Below are 15,856 nucleotides of genomic sequence, written 5' to 3'. Positions count from 1 at the left end.
AACTGCCTACCTGCTCTCTCCTCCTGGCCTGATCCCCCTGACTGCCTACCTGCTCTCTCCTCCTGGACTGATCCCCCTGACTGCCTACCTGCTCTCTCCTCCTGGCCTGATCCCCCTGACTGCCTACCCGCTCTCTCCTCCTGGCCTGATCCCCCTGACTGCCTACCTGCTCTCTCCTCCTGGCCTGATCCCCCTGACTGCCTAACTGCTCTTCCCTTCTGGCCTGATCCCACAGACTACCTAACTGCTCTTCCCTTCCGGTCTGATCCCCCTGACTGCCTACCTGCTCTCTCCTCCTGGCCTGATTCCCCTGACTGCCTACCTGCTCTCTCCTCCTGGCCTGATCCCCCTGACTGCCTACCTGCTCTCTCCTCCTGGACTGATCCCCTGACTGCATACCTGCTCTCTCCTCCAGGACTGATCCCACTGACTGCCTACCTGACTCTCCTCCTGGCCTGATCCCCCTGACTGCCTACCTGCTCTTCCCTTCCGGCCTGATCCCCCTGACTGCCTAACTGCTCTCTCCTCCTGGAGGATCCCCCTGACTGCCTACCTGCTCTCTCCTCCTGGCCTGATCCCCCTGACTGCCTACCTGCTCTCTCCTCCTGGCCTGATCCCCCAGACTGGCTACCTGCTCTCTCCTCCTGGCCTGATCCCCCTGACTGCCTACCTGCTCTCTCCTCCTGGCCTGATCTCCCTGACTGCCTACCTGCTCTCTTCTCCTGGCCTGATCCCCCTTACTGCCTACCTGCTCTTCCCTTCTGGCCTGATCCCCGTGACTGCCTAACTACTCTCTCCTCCTGGCTGATCCCCCTGACTGCTTACCTGCTCTCTACTCCTGGACAGATCCCCCTGACTGCCTACCTGCTCTCTCCTCCTGGCCTGATCCCCCTGACTGCCTAACTGCTCTTCCCTTATGGCCTGAACCCCTGACTGGCTACCTGCTCTCTCCTCCTGGCCTGATCCCCCTGACTGCCTACCTGCTCTCTCCTCCTGACCTGATCCCCCTGACTGCCTAACTGCTCTCTCCTCCTGGCCTGATCCCCCTGACTGCCTACCTGCTCTCTCCTCCTGGCCTGAACCCCTGACTCCCTACCTGCTCTCTCCTCCTGGCCTGAACCCCCTGACTGCCTACCTGCTCTCTCCTCCTGGACTGATCCCCCTAACTACCTAACTGCTCTTCCCTTCTGGCCTGATCCAACAGACTACCTAACTGCCCTTTCCTTCCGGCCTGATCCCCCTGACTGCCTACCTGCTCTCTCCTCCTGGACTGATCCCCCTGACTGCCAACCTGCTCTCTCCTCCTGGACTGATCCCCCTGACTGCCTAACTGCTCTCTCCTCCTGGCTTGATCCACCTGACTGCCTACCTGCTCTATCTTCCTGGCCTGATCCCCCTGACTGCCTACCTGCTCTCTCCTCCTGGACTGATCCCCCTGACTACCTACCTGCTCTCTCCTCCTGGCCTTATCCCCCTGACTGCCTACCTGCTCTTCCCTTCCGGCCTGACCTCCCTGACTGGCTACCTGCTCTCTCCTCCTGGCCTGATCCCCCTGACTGCCTACCTGCTCTCTCCTCCAGGCCTGATCCCCCTGACTGACTACCTGCTCTCTCCTCCTGGACTGATCCCCATGACTGCCTAACTGCTCTCTCCTGCTGGCCTGATCCCCCTGACTGCCTACCTGCTCTCTCCTCCTGGACTGATCCCCCTGACTGCCTACCTGCTCTCTCCTCCTGGCCTGATCCCCCTGACTGCCTACCTGCTCTTCCCTTCTGACCTGATCTTCCTGACTGCCTACCTGCTCTCTCCTCCTGGCCTCATCCCCCAGACTACCTAACTGCTCTTCCCTTCTAACCTGATATTCCTAACTGCCTACCTGCTCTCTCCTCCTGGCCTCATCCCCGAGAATACGTAACTGCTCTTCCCTTCTGACCTGATATTCCTGACTGCCTACCTGCTCTCTCCTCCTGGCCTCATCACCAGACTACCTAACTGCTCTTCCCTTCTGACCTGATCTTCCTGACTGCCTACCTGCTCTCTCCTCCTGTACTGATCCCCCTGACTGCTTACCTGCTCTCTCCTCCTGGCCTGATCCCCCTGACTGCCTACCTGCTCTCTCCTCCTGGCCAGATCCACCTGACTGCCTACCTGCTCTCTCCTCCTGACCTGATCCCCCTGACTGCCTACCTGCTCTCTCCTCCTGGATTGATCCTCCTGACTGCCTACCTGACTCTCCTCCTGGCCTGATCCTCCAGACTGCCTACCTGCCCTTCCCTTCCGGCCTGATCCCCTGACTGCCTAACTGCTCTCTCCTCCTGGCTGCTCCCCCTGATTGCCTACCTGCTCTCTCCTCCTTGCCTGATCGCCCTGACTGCCTACCTGCTCTGTCCTCCTGGCCTGATCCCCCTGACTGCCTACCTGCTCTCTCCTCCTGGCCTGATCTCCCTGACTGCCTACCTGCTATCTCCTCCTAGCTGATCCCCCTGACTGCCTACCTGCTCTCTCCTCCTGGCCGGATCCACCTGACTGCCTACCTGCTCTCTCCTCCTGGCCTGATCCCCCTGACTGTCTACCTGCTCTCTCCTCCAGCCTGATCCCCCTGACTGCCTACCTGCTCTCTCCTCCTGGCCTGATCCCCCTGACTGCCGAACTGCTCTTCCCTTCTGTCCTGATCCCCCTGACTGCCTACCTGCTCACTCCTCCTAGATGATCCCCCTGACTGCCTACCTGCTCTCTCCTCCTGGCCTGATCCCCCTAACTGCCTACCTGCTCTTTCCTCCTGGCTGATCCCCCTGACTGCCTACCTGCTCTCTCGTCCTGGCCTGATCCACCTGACTGCCTACCTGCTCTATCCTCCTGGCCTGATCCCTCTGACTGCCTAACTGCTCTTCCCTTCCTGCCTGATCCCACAGACTACCTAACTGCTCTTCCTTTCCGGCCTGATCCCCCTGACTGCCTAACTGCTCTTCCCTTCTGGCCTGATCCCACAGACTACCTAACTGCTCTTCCCTTCCGGTCTGATCCCCCTGACTGCCTACCTGCTCTCTCCTCCTGGCCTGATTCCTCTGACTGCCTACCTGCTCTCTCCTCCTGGCCTGATCCCCCTGACTGCCTACCTGCTCTCTCCTCCTGGACTGATCCCCCTGACTGCATACCTGCTCTCTCCTCCAGGACTGATCCCACTGACTGCCTACCTGACTCTCCTCCTGGCCTGATCCCCCTGACTGCCTACCTGCTCTTCCCTTCCGGCCTGATCCCCCTGACTGCCTAACTGCTCTCTCCTCCTGGAGGATCCCCCTGACTGCCTACCTGCTCTCTCCTCCTGGCCTGATCCCCCTGACTGCCTACCTGCTCTCTCCTCCTGGCCTGATCCCCCTGACTGGCTACCTGCTTTCTCCTCCTGGCCTGATCCCCCTGACTGCCTACCTGCTCTCTCCTCCTGGCCTGATCTCCCTGACTGCCTACCTGCTCTCTTCTCCTGGCCTGATCCCCCTTACTGCCTACCTGCTCTTCCCTTCTGGCCTGATCCCCGTGACTGCCTAACTACTCTCTCCTCCTGGCTGATCCCCCTGACTGCTTACCTGCTCTCTACTCCTGGACAGATCCCCCTGACTGCCTACCTGCTCTCTCCTCCTGGCCTGATCCCCCTGACTGCCTAACTGCTCTTCCCTTCTGGCCTGAACCCCTGACTGGCTACCTGCTCTCTCCTCCTGGCCTGATCCCCCTGACTGCCTACCTGCTCTCTCATCCTGACCTGATCCCCCTGACTGCCTAACTGCTCTCTCCTCCTGGCCTGATCCCCCTGACTGCCTACCTGCTCTCTCCTCCTGGCCTGAACCCCTGACTCCCTACCTGCTCTCTCCTCCTGGCCTGAACCCCCTGACTGCCTACCTGCTCTCTCCTCCTGGACTGATCCCCCTGACTACCTAACTGCTCTTCCCTTCTGGCCTGATCCAACAGACTACCTAACTGCCCTTCCCTTCCGGCCTGATCCCCCTGACTGCCTACCTGCTCTCTCCTCCTGGACTGATCCCCCTGACTGCCTACCTGCTCTCTCCTCCTGGACTGATCCCCCTGACTGCCTAACTGCTCTCTCCTCCTGGCTTGATCCACCTGATTGCCTACCTGCTCTATCTTCCTGGCCTGATGATCCCCCTGACTGCCTACCTGCTCTCTCCTCCTGGACTGATCCCCCTGACTACCTACCTGCTCTCTCCTCCTGGCCTTATCCCCTGACTGCCTACCTGCTCTTCCCTTCCGGCCTGATCCCCCTGACTGCCTACCTGCTCTCTCCTCCTGGACTGATCCCCCTGACTGCCTACCTGCTCTCTCCTCCTGGACTGATCCCCCTGACTGCCTAACTGCTCTCTCCTCCTGGCTTGATCCACCTGATTGCCTACCTGCTCTATCTTCCTGGCCTGATCCCCCTGACTGCCTACCTGCTCTCTCCTCCTGGACTGATCCCCCTGACTGCCTACCTGCTCTCTCCTCCAGGCCTGATCCCCCTGACTGACTACCTGCTCTCTCCTCCTGGACTGATCCCCCTGACTGCCTAATTGCTCTCTCCTGCTGGCCTGATCCCCCTGACTGCCTACCTGCTCTCTCCTCCTGGACTGATCCCCCTGACTGCCTGCCTGCTCTCTCCTCCTGGCCTGATCCCCCTGACTGCCTACCTGCTCTTCCCTTCTGACCTGATCTTCCTGACTGCCTACCTGCTCTCTCCTCCTGGCCTCATCCCCCAGACTACCTAACTGCTCTTCCCTTCTAACCTGATATTCCTACCTGCCTACCTGCTCTCTCCTCCTGGCCTCATCCCCGAGACTACCTAACTGCTCTTCCCTTCTGAACTGATATTCCTGACTGCCTACCTGCTCTCTCCTACTGGCCTCATCACCAGACTACCTAACTGCTCTTCCCTTCTGACCTGATCTTCCTGACTGCCTACCTGCTCTCTCCTCCTGTACTGATCCCCCTGACTGCCTACCTGCTCTCTCCTCCTGGCCTGATCCCCCTGACTGCCTACCTGCTCTCTTCTCCTGGCCAGATCCACCTGACTGCCTACCTGCTCTCTCCTCCTGACCTGATCCCTCTGACTGCCTACCTGCTCTCTCCTCCTGGCCTGATCCCCCTGATTGCCTACCTGCTCTCTCCTCCTGGCCTCATGCCCCAGACTACCTAACTGCTCTTCCCTTCTGACCTGATATTCCTGACTGCCTACCTGCTCTCTCCTCCTGGCCTCATCCCTGAGACTACCTAACTGCTCTTCCCTTCTGACCTAATATTCCTGACTGCCTACCTGCTCTCTCCTCCTGGCCTCATCACCAGACTACCTAACTCCTCTTCCCTTCTGACCTGATCTTCCTGACTGCCTACCTGCTCTCTCCTCCTGTACTGATCCCCCTGACTGCCTACCTGCTCTCTCCTCCTGGCCTGATCCCCCTGACTGCCTACCTGCTCTCTCCTCCTGGCCAGATCCACCTGACTGCCTACCTGCTCTCTCCTCCTGACCTGATCCCCCTGACTGCCTACCTGCTCTCTCCTCCTGGACTGATCCTCCTGACTGCCTACCTGACTCTCCTCCTGGCCTGATCCTCCAGACTGCCTACCTGCCCTTCCCTTCCGGCCTGATCCCCTGACTGCCTAACTGCTCTCTCCTCCTGGCTGCTCCCCCTGATTGCCTACCTGCTCTCTCCTCCTTGCCTGATCGCCCTGACTGCCTACCTGCTCTGTCCTCCTGGCCTGATCCCCCTGACTGCCTACCTGCTCTCTCCTCCTGGCCTGATCTCCCTGACTGCCTACCTGCTATCTCCTCCTAGCTGATCCCCCTGACTGCCTACCTGCTCTCTCCTCCTGGCCTGATCCACCTGACTGCCTACCTGCTCTCTCCTCCTGGCCTGATCCCAGTGACTGTCTACCTGCTCTCTCCTCCTGGCCTGATCCCCCTGACTGCCTACCTGCTCTCTCCTCCTGGCCTGATCACCCTGACTGCCGAACTGCTCTTCCCTTCTGTCCTGATCCCCCTGACTGCCTACCTGCTCTCTCCTCCTAGATGATCCCCCTGACTGCCTACCTGCTCTCTCCTCCTGGCCTGATCCCCCTAACTGCCTACCTGCTCTTTCCTCCTGGCTGATCCCCCTGACTGCCTACCTGCTCTCTCGTCCTGGCCTGATCCACCTGACTGCCTACCTGCTCTATCCTCCTGGCCTGATCCCCCTGACTGCCTAACTGCTCTTCCCTTCCTGCCTGATCCCACAGACTACCTAACTGCTCTTCCTTTCCGGCCTGATCCCCCTGACTGCCTACCTGCTCTCTCCTCCTGGACTGATCCCCCTGACTGCCTACCTGCTCTCTCCTCCTGGCCTGATCCCCCTGACTGTCTACCTGCTCTCTCCTCCAGCCTGATCCCCCTGACTGCCTACCTGCTCTCTCCTCCTGGCCTGATCCCCCTGACTGCCGAACTGCTCTTCCCTTCTGTCCTGATCCCCCTGACTGCCTACCTGCTCACTCCTCCTAGATGATCCCCCTGACTGCCTACCTGCTCTCTCCTCCTGGCCTGATCCCCCTAACTGCCTACCTGCTCTTTCCTCCTGGCTGATCCCCCTGACTGCCTACCTGCTCTCTCGTCCTGGCCTGATCCACCTGACTGCCTACCTGCTCTATCCTCCTGGCCTGATCCCCCTGACTGCCTAACTGCTCTTCCCTTCCTGCCTGATCCCACAGACTACCTAACTGCTCTTCCTTTCCGGCCTGATCCCCCTGACTGCCTAACTGCTCTTCCCTTCTGGCCTGATCCCACAGACTACCTAACTGCTCTTCCCTTCCGGTCTGATCCCCCTGACTGCCTACCTGCTCTCTCCTCCTGGCCTGATTCCTCTGACTGCCTACCTGCTCTCTCCTCCTGGCCTGATCCCCCTGACTGCCTACCTGCTCTCTCCTCCTGGACTGATCCCCCTGACTGCATACCTGCTCTCTCCTCCAGGACTGATCCCACTGACTGCCTACCTGACTCTCCTCCTGGCCTGATCCCCCTGACTGCCTACCTGCTCTTCCCTTCCGGCCTGATCCCCCTGACTGCCTAACTGCTCTCTCCTCCTGGAGGATCCCCCTGACTGCCTACCTGCTCTCTCCTCCTGGCCTGATCCCCCTGACTGCCTACCTGCTCTCTCCTCCTGGCCTGATCCCCCTGACTGGCTACCTGCTTTCTCCTCCTGGCCTGATCCCCCTGACTGCCTACCTGCTCTCTCCTCCTGGCCTGATCTCCCTGACTGCCTACCTGCTCTCTTCTCCTGGCCTGATCCCCCTTACTGCCTACCTGCTCTTCCCTTCTGGCCTGATCCCCGTGACTGCCTAACTACTCTCTCCTCCTGGCTGATCCCCCTGACTGCTTACCTGCTCTCTACTCCTGGACAGATCCCCCTGACTGCCTACCTGCTCTCTCCTCCTGGCCTGATCCCCCTGACTGCCTAACTGCTCTTCCCTTCTGGCCTGAACCCCTGACTGGCTACCTGCTCTCTCCTCCTGGCCTGATCCCCCTGACTGCCTACCTGCTCTCTCATCCTGACCTGATCCCCCTGACTGCCTAACTGCTCTCTCCTCCTGGCCTGATCCCCCTGACTGCCTACCTGCTCTCTCCTCCTGGCCTGAACCCCTGACTCCCTACCTGTTCTCTCCTCCTGGCCTGAACCCCCTGACTGCCTACCTGCTCTCTCCTCCTGGACTGATCCCCCTGACTACCTAACTGCTCTTCCCTTCTGGCCTGATCCAACAGACTACCTAACTGCCCTTCCCTTCCGGCCTGATCCCCCTGACTGCCTACCTGCTCTCTCCTCCTGGACTGATCCCCCTGACTGCCTACCTGCTCTCTCCTCCTGGACTGATCCCCCTGACTGCCTAACTGCTCTCTCCTCCTGGCTTGATCCACCTGATTGCCTACCTGCTCTATCTTCCTGGCCTGATCCCCCTGACTGCCTACCTGCTCTCTCCTCCTGGACTGATCCCCCTGACTACCTACCTGCTCTCTCCTCCTGGCCTTATCCCCTGACTGCCTACCTGCTCTTCCCTTCCGGCCTGATCCCCCTGACTGCCTACCTGCTCTCTCCTCCTGGACTGATCCCCCTGACTGCCTACCTGCTCTCTCCTCCTGGACTGATCCCCCTGACTGCCTAACTGCTCTCTCCTCCTGGCTTGATCCACCTGATTGCCTACCTGCTCTATCTTCCTGGCCTGATCCCCCTGACTGCCTACCTGCTCTCTCCTCCTGGACTGATCCCCCTGACTGCCTACCTGCTCTCTCCTCCAGGCCTGATCCCCCTGACTGACTACCTGCTCTCTCCTCCTGGACTGATCCCCCTGACTGCCTAATTGCTCTCTCCTGCTGGCCTGATCCCCCTGACTGCCTACCTGCTCTCTCCTCCTGGACTGATCCCCCTGACTGCCTGCCTGCTCTCTCCTCCTGGCCTGATCCCCCTGACTGCCTACCTGCTCTTCCCTTCTGACCTGATCTTCCTGACTGCCTACCTGCTCTCTCCTCCTGGCCTCATCCCCCAGACTACCTAACTGCTCTTCCCTTCTAACCTGATATTCCTACCTGCCTACCTGCTCTCTCCTCCTGGCCTCATCCCCGAGACTACCTAACTGCTCTTCCCTTCTGAACTGATATTCCTGACTGCCTACCTGCTCTCTCCTACTGGCCTCATCACCAGACTACCTAACTGCTCTTCCCTTCTGACCTGATCTTCCTGACTGCCTACCTGCTCTCTCCTCCTGTACTGATCCCCCTGACTGCCTACCTGCTCTCTCCTCCTGGCCTGATCCCCCTGACTGCCTACCTGCTCTCTTCTCCTGGCCAGATCCACCTGACTGCCTACCTGCTCTCTCCTCCTGACCTGATCCCTCTGACTGCCTACCTGCTCTCTCCTCCTGGCCTGATCCCCCTGATTGCCTACCTGCTCTCTCCTCCTGGCCTCATGCCCCAGACTACCTAACTGCTCTTCCCTTCTGACCTGATATTCCTGACTGCCTACCTGCTCTCTCCTCCTGGCCTCATCCCTGAGACTACCTAACTGCTCTTCCCTTCTGACCTAATATTCCTGACTGCCTACCTGCTCTCTCCTCCTGGCCTCATCACCAGACTACCTAACTCCTCTTCCCTTCTGACCTGATCTTCCTGACTGCCTACCTGCTCTCTCCTCCTGTACTGATCCCCCTGACTGCCTACCTGCTCTCTCCTCCTGGCCTGATCCCCCTGACTGCCTACCTGCTCTCTCCTCCTGGCCAGATCCACCTGACTGCCTACCTGCTCTCTCCTCCTGACCTGATCCCCCTGACTGCCTACCTGCTCTCTCCTCCTGGACTGATCCTCCTGACTGCCTACCTGACTCTCCTCCTGGCCTGATCCTCCAGACTGCCTACCTGCCCTTCCCTTCCGGCCTGATCCCCTGACTGCCTAACTGCTCTCTCCTCCTGGCTGCTCCCCCTGATTGCCTACCTGCTCTCTCCTCCTTGCCTGATCGCCCTGACTGCCTACCTGCTCTGTCCTCCTGGCCTGATCCCCCTGACTGCCTACCTGCTCTCTCCTCCTGGCCTGATCTCCCTGACTGCCTACCTGCTATCTCCTCCTAGCTGATCCCCCTGACTGCCTACCTGCTCTCTCCTCCTGGCCTGATCCACCTGACTGCCTACCTGCTCTCTCCTCCTGGCCTGATCCCAGTGACTGTCTACCTGCTCTCTCCTCCTGGCCTGATCCCCCTGACTGCCTACCTGCTCTCTCCTCCTGGCCTGATCACCCTGACTGCCGAACTGCTCTTCCCTTCTGTCCTGATCCCCCTGACTGCCTACCTGCTCTCTCCTCCTAGATGATCCCCCTGACTGCCTACCTGCTCTCTCCTCCTGGCCTGATCCCCCTAACTGCCTACCTGCTCTTTCCTCCTGGCTGATCCCCCTGACTGCCTACCTGCTCTCTCGTCCTGGCCTGTTCCACCTGACTGCCTACCTGCTCTATCCTCCTGGCCTGATCCCCCTGACTGCCTAACTGCTCTTCCCTTCCTGCCTGATCCCACAGACTACCTAACTGCTCTTCCTTTCCGGCCTGATCCCCCTGACTGCCTACCTGCTCTCTCCTCCTGGCCTGATCCCCCTGACTGGCTACCTGCTCTCTCCTCCTGGCCTGATCCAACTGACTGCCTACCTGCTCTCTCCTCCAGGCCTGATCCCCTGACTGACTACCTGCTCTCTCCTCCTGGACTGATCCCCCTGACTGCCTACCTGCTCTCTCCTCCTGGACTGATCCCCCTGACTGCCTACCTGCTCTCTCCTCCTGGCCTGATCCCCCTGACTGCCTACCTGCTCTTTCCTTCTGAACTGATCTTCCTGACTGCCTACCTGCTCTCTCCTCCTGGCCTCATCCCCGAGACTACCTAACTGCTCTTCCCTTCTGAACTGATATTCCTGATTGCCTACCTGCTCTCTCCTACTGGCCTCATCACCAGACTACCTAACTGCTCTTCCCTTCTGACCTGATCTTCCTGACTGCCTACCTGCTCTCTCCTCCTGCACTGATCCCCCTGACTTCCTACCTGCTCTCAACTCCTGGCCTAATCCCCCTGACTGCCTACCTGCTCTCTCCTCCTGGCCAGATCCACCTGACTGCCTACCTGCTCTCTCCTCCTGACCTGATCCCTCTGACTGCCTACCTGCTCTCTCCTCCTGGCCTGATCCCCCTGATTGCCTACCTGCTCTCTCCTCCTGGCCTCATGCCCCAGACTACCTAACTGCTCTTCCCTTCTGACCTGATATTCCTGACTGCCTACCTGCTCTCTCCTCCTGGCCTCATCCCTGAGACTACCTAACTGCTCTTCCCTTCTGACCTAATATTCCTGACTGCCTACCTGCTCTCTCCTCCTGGCCTCATCACCAGACTACCTAACTCCTCTTCCCTTCTGACCTGATCTTCCTGACTGCCTACCTGCTCTCTCCTCCTGTACTGATCCCCCTGACTGCCTACCTGCTCTCTCCTCCTGGCCTGATCCCCCTGACTGCCTACCTGCTCTCTCCTCCTGGCCAGATCCACCTGACTGCCTACCTGCTCTCTCCTCCTGACCTGATCCCCCTGACTGCCTACCTGCTCTCTCCTCCTGGACTGATCCTCCTGACTGCCTACCTGACTCTCCTCCTGGCCTGATCCTCCAGACTGCCTACCTGCCCTTCCCTTCCGGCCTGATCCCCTGACTGCCTAACTGCTCTCTCCTCCTGGCTGCTCCCCCTGATTGCCTACCTGCTCTCTCCTCCTTGCCTGATCGCCCTGACTGCCTACCTGCTCTGTCCTCCTGGCCTGATCCCCCTGACTGCCTACCTGCTCTCTCCTCCTGGCCTGATCTCCCTGACTGCCTACCTGCTATCTCCTCCTAGCTGATCCCCCTGACTGCCTACCTGCTCTCTCCTCCTGGCCTGATCCACCTGACTGCCTACCTGCTCTCTCCTCCTGGCCTGATCCCAGTGACTGTCTACCTGCTCTCTCCTCCTGGCCTGATCCCCCTGACTGCCTACCTGCTCTCTCCTCCTGGCCTGATCACCCTGACTGCCGAACTGCTCTTCCCTTCTGTCCTGATCCCCCTGACTGCCTACCTGCTCTCTCCTCCTAGATGATCCCCCTGACTGCCTACCTGCTCTCTCCTCCTGGCCTGATCCCCCTAACTGCCTACCTGCTCTTTCCTCCTGGCTGATCCCCCTGACTGCCTACCTGCTCTCTCGTCCTGGCCTGATCCACCTGACTGCCTACCTGCTCTATCCTCCTGGCCTGATCCCCCTGACTGCCTAACTGCTCTTCCCTTCCTGCCTGATCCCACAGACTACCTAACTGCTCTTCCTTTCCGGCCTGATCCCCCTGACTGCCTACCTGCTCTCTCCTCCTGGCCTGATCCCCCTGACTGGCTACCTGCTCTCTCCTCCTGGCCTGATCCAACTGACTGCCTACCTGCTCTCTCCTCCAGGCCTGATCCCCTGACTGACTACCTGCTCTCTCCTCCTGGACTGATCCCCCTGACTGCCTACCTGCTCTCTCCTCCTGGACTGATCCCCCTGACTGCCTACCTGCTCTCTCCTCCTGGCCTGATCCCCCTGACTGCCTACCTGCTCTTTCCTTCTGAACTGATCTTCCTGACTGCCTACCTGCTCTCTCCTCCTGGCCTCATCCCCGAGACTACCTAACTGCTCTTCCCTTCTGAACTGATATTCCTGATTGCCTACCTGCTCTCTCCTACTGGCCTCATCACCAGACTACCTAACTGCTCTTCCCTTCTGACCTGATCTTCCTGACTGCCTACCTGCTCTCTCCTCCTGCACTGATCCCCCTGACTTCCTACCTGCTCTCAACTCCTGGCCTAATCCCCCTGACTGCCTACCTGCTCTCTCCTCCTGGCCAGATCCACCTGACTGCCTACCTGCTCTCTCCTCTTGACCTGATCCCCCTGACTGCCTACCTGCTCTTCCTTTCCGCCCTGATCCCCCTGACTGCCTAACTGCTCTCTCCTCCTGGCTGATCCCCTGACTGCCTACCTGCTCTCTTCTCCTGGCCTTATCCCCCTGACTGCCTACCTGCTCTCTCCTCCTGGCCTGATCCCCCTGACTGCCTACCTGCTCTCTCCTCCTGGCCTGATCCCCCTGACTGTCTAACTGCTCTTCCCTTCTGGCCTGATCCCCCTGATGGCTCCCTGCTCTCTCCTCCTGGCCTGATCCCCCTGACTGCCTACCTGCTCTCTCCTCCTGGCCTGATCCCTCTGACTGCCTACCTGCTCTCTCCTCCTGGCCTGATCCCCCTGATTGCGAACCTGCTCTCTCCTCCTGGCCTCATGCCCCAGACTACCTAACTGCTCTTCCCTTCTGACCTGATATTCCTGACTGCCTACCTGCTCTCTCCTCCTGGCCTCATCCCTGAGACTACCTAACTGCTCTTCCCTTCTGACCTGATATTCCTGACAGCCTACCTGCTCTCTCCTCCTGGCCTCATCACCAGACTACCTAACTGCTCTTCCCTTCTGACCTGATCTTCCTGACTGCCTACCTGCTCTCTCCTCCTGTACTGATCCCCCTGACTGCCTACCTGCTCTCTCCTCCTGGCCTGATCCCCCTGACTGCCTACCTGCTCTCTCCTCCTGGCCAGATCCACCTGACTGCCTACCTGCTCTCTCCTCCTGACCTGATCCCCCTGACTGCCTACCTGCTCTCTCCTCCTGGACTGATCCTCCTGACTGCCTACCTGACTCTCCTCCTGGCCTGATCCTCCAGACTGCCTACCTGCCCTTCCCTTCCGGCCTGAACCCCTGACTGCCTAACTGCTCTCTCCTCCTGGCTGCTCCCCCTGATTGCCTACCTGCTCTCTCCTCCTTGCCTGATCGCCCTGACTGCCTACCTGCTCTGTCCTCCTGGCCTGATCCCCCTGACTGCCTACCTGCTCTCTCCTCCTGGCCTGATCTCCCTGACTGCCTACCTGCTATCTCCTCCTAGCTGATCCCCCTGACTGCCTACCTGCTCTCTCCTACTGGCCTGATCCTCCTGACTGTCTACCTGCTCTCTCCTCCTGGCCTGATCCCCCTGACTGCCTACCTGCTCTCTCCTCCTGGCCTGATCCCCCTGACTGCCTACCTGCTCTCTCCTCCTGGACTGATCCCCCTGACTGCCTGCCTGCTCTCTCCTCCTGGCCTGATCCCCCTGACTGCCTACCTGCTCTTCCCTTCTGACCTGATCTTCCTGACTGCCTACCTGCTCTCTCCTCCTGGCCTCATCCCCCAGACTACCTAACTGCTCTTCCCTTCTAACCTGATATTCCTACCTGCCTACCTGCTCTCTCCTCCTGGCCTCATCCCCGAGACTACCTAACTGCTCTTCCCTTCTGAACTGATATTCCTGACTGCCTACCTGCTCTCTCCTACTGGCCTCATCACCAGACTACCTAACTGCTCTTCCCTTCTGACCTGATCTTCCTGACTGCCTACCTGCTCTCTCCTCCTGTACTGATCCCCCTGACTGCCTACCTGCTCTCTCCTCCTGGCCTGATCCCCCTGACTGCCTACCTGCTCTCTTCTCCTGGCCAGATCCACCTGACTGCCTACCTGCTCTCTCCTCCTGACCTGATCCCTCTGACTGCCTACCTGCTCTCTCCTCCTGGCCTGATCCCCCTGATTGCCTACCTGCTCTCTCCTCCTGGCCTCATGCCCCAGACTACCTAACTGCTCTTCCCTTCTGACCTGATATTCCTGACTGCCTACCTGCTCTCTCCTCCTGGCCTCATCCCTGAGACTACCTAACTGCTCTTCCCTTCTGACCTAATATTCCTGACTGCCTACCTGCTCTCTCCTCCTGGCCTCATCACCAGACTACCTAACTCCTCTTCCCTTCTGACCTGATCTTCCTGACTGCCTACCTGCTCTCTCCTCCTGTACTGATCCCCCTGACTGCCTACCTGCTCTCTCCTCCTGGCCTGATCCCCCTGACTGCCTACCTGCTCTCTCCTCCTGGCCAGATCCACCTGACTGCCTACCTGCTCTCTCCTCCTGACCTGATCCCCCTGACTGCCTACCTGCTCTCTCCTCCTGGACTGATCCTCCTGACTGCCTACCTGACTCTCCTCCTGGCCTGATCCTCCAGACTGCCTACCTGCCCTTCCCTTCCGGCCTGATCCCCTGACTGCCTAACTGCTCTCTCCTCCTGGCTGCTCCCCCTGATTGCCTACCTGCTCTCTCCTCCTTGCCTGATCGCCCTGACTGCCTACCTGCTCTGTCCTCCTGGCCTGATCCCCCTGACTGCCTACCTGCTCTCTCCTCCTGGCCTGATCTCCCTGACTGCCTACCTGCTATCTCCTCCTAGCTGATCCCCCTGACTGCCTACCTGCTCTCTCCTCCTGGCCTGATCCACCTGACTGCCTACCTGCTCTCTCCTCCTGGCCTGATCCCAGTGACTGTCTACCTGCTCTCTCCTCCTGGCCTGATCCCCCTGACTGCCTACCTGCTCTCTCCTCCTGGCCTGATCACCCTGACTGCCGAACTGCTCTTCCCTTCTGTCCTGATCCCCCTGACTGCCTACCTGCTCTCTCCTCCTAGATGATCCCCCTGACTGCCTACCTGCTCTCTCCTCCTGGCCTGATCCCCCTAACTGCCTACCTGCTCTTTCCTCCTGGCTGATCCCCCTGACTGCCTACCTGCTCTCTCGTCCTGGCCTGATCCACCTGACTGCCTACCTGCTCTATCCTCCTGGCCTGATCCCCCTGACTGCCTAACTGCTCTTCCCTTCCTGCCTGATCCCACAGACTACCTAACTGCTCTTCCTTTCCGGCCTGATCCCCCTGACTGCCTACCTGCTCTCTCCTCCTGGCCTGATCCCCCTGACTGGCTACCTGCTCTCTCCTCCTGGCCTGATCCAACTGACTGCCTACCTGCTCTCTCCTCCAGGCCTGATCCCCTGACTGACTACCTGCTCTCTCCTCCTGGACTGATCCCCCTGACTGCCTACCTGCTCTCTCCTCCTGGCCTGATCCCCCTGACTGCCTACCTGCTCTTTCCTTCTGAACTGATCTTCCTGACTGCCTACCTGCTCTCTCCTCCTGGCCTCATCCCCGAGACTACCTAACTGCTCTTCCCTTCTGAACTGATATTCCTGATTGCCTACCTGCTCTCTCCTACTGGCCTCATCACCAGACTACCTAACTGCTCTTCCCTTCTGACCTGATCTTCCTGACTGCCTACCTGCTCTCTCCTCCTGCACTGATCCCCCTGACTTCCTACCTGCTCTCAACTCCTGGCCTAATCCCCCTGACTGCCTACCTGCTCTCTCCTCCTGGCCAGATCCACCTGACTGCCTACCTGCT

This window comes from Cnephaeus nilssonii (genome assembly GCF_951640355.1).
Source record: "Cnephaeus nilssonii genome assembly, chromosome: Y".
Taxonomy (NCBI): Eukaryota; Metazoa; Chordata; class Mammalia; order Chiroptera; family Vespertilionidae; genus Cnephaeus; species Cnephaeus nilssonii.
This window is presented reverse-complemented; position numbering follows the sequence as displayed.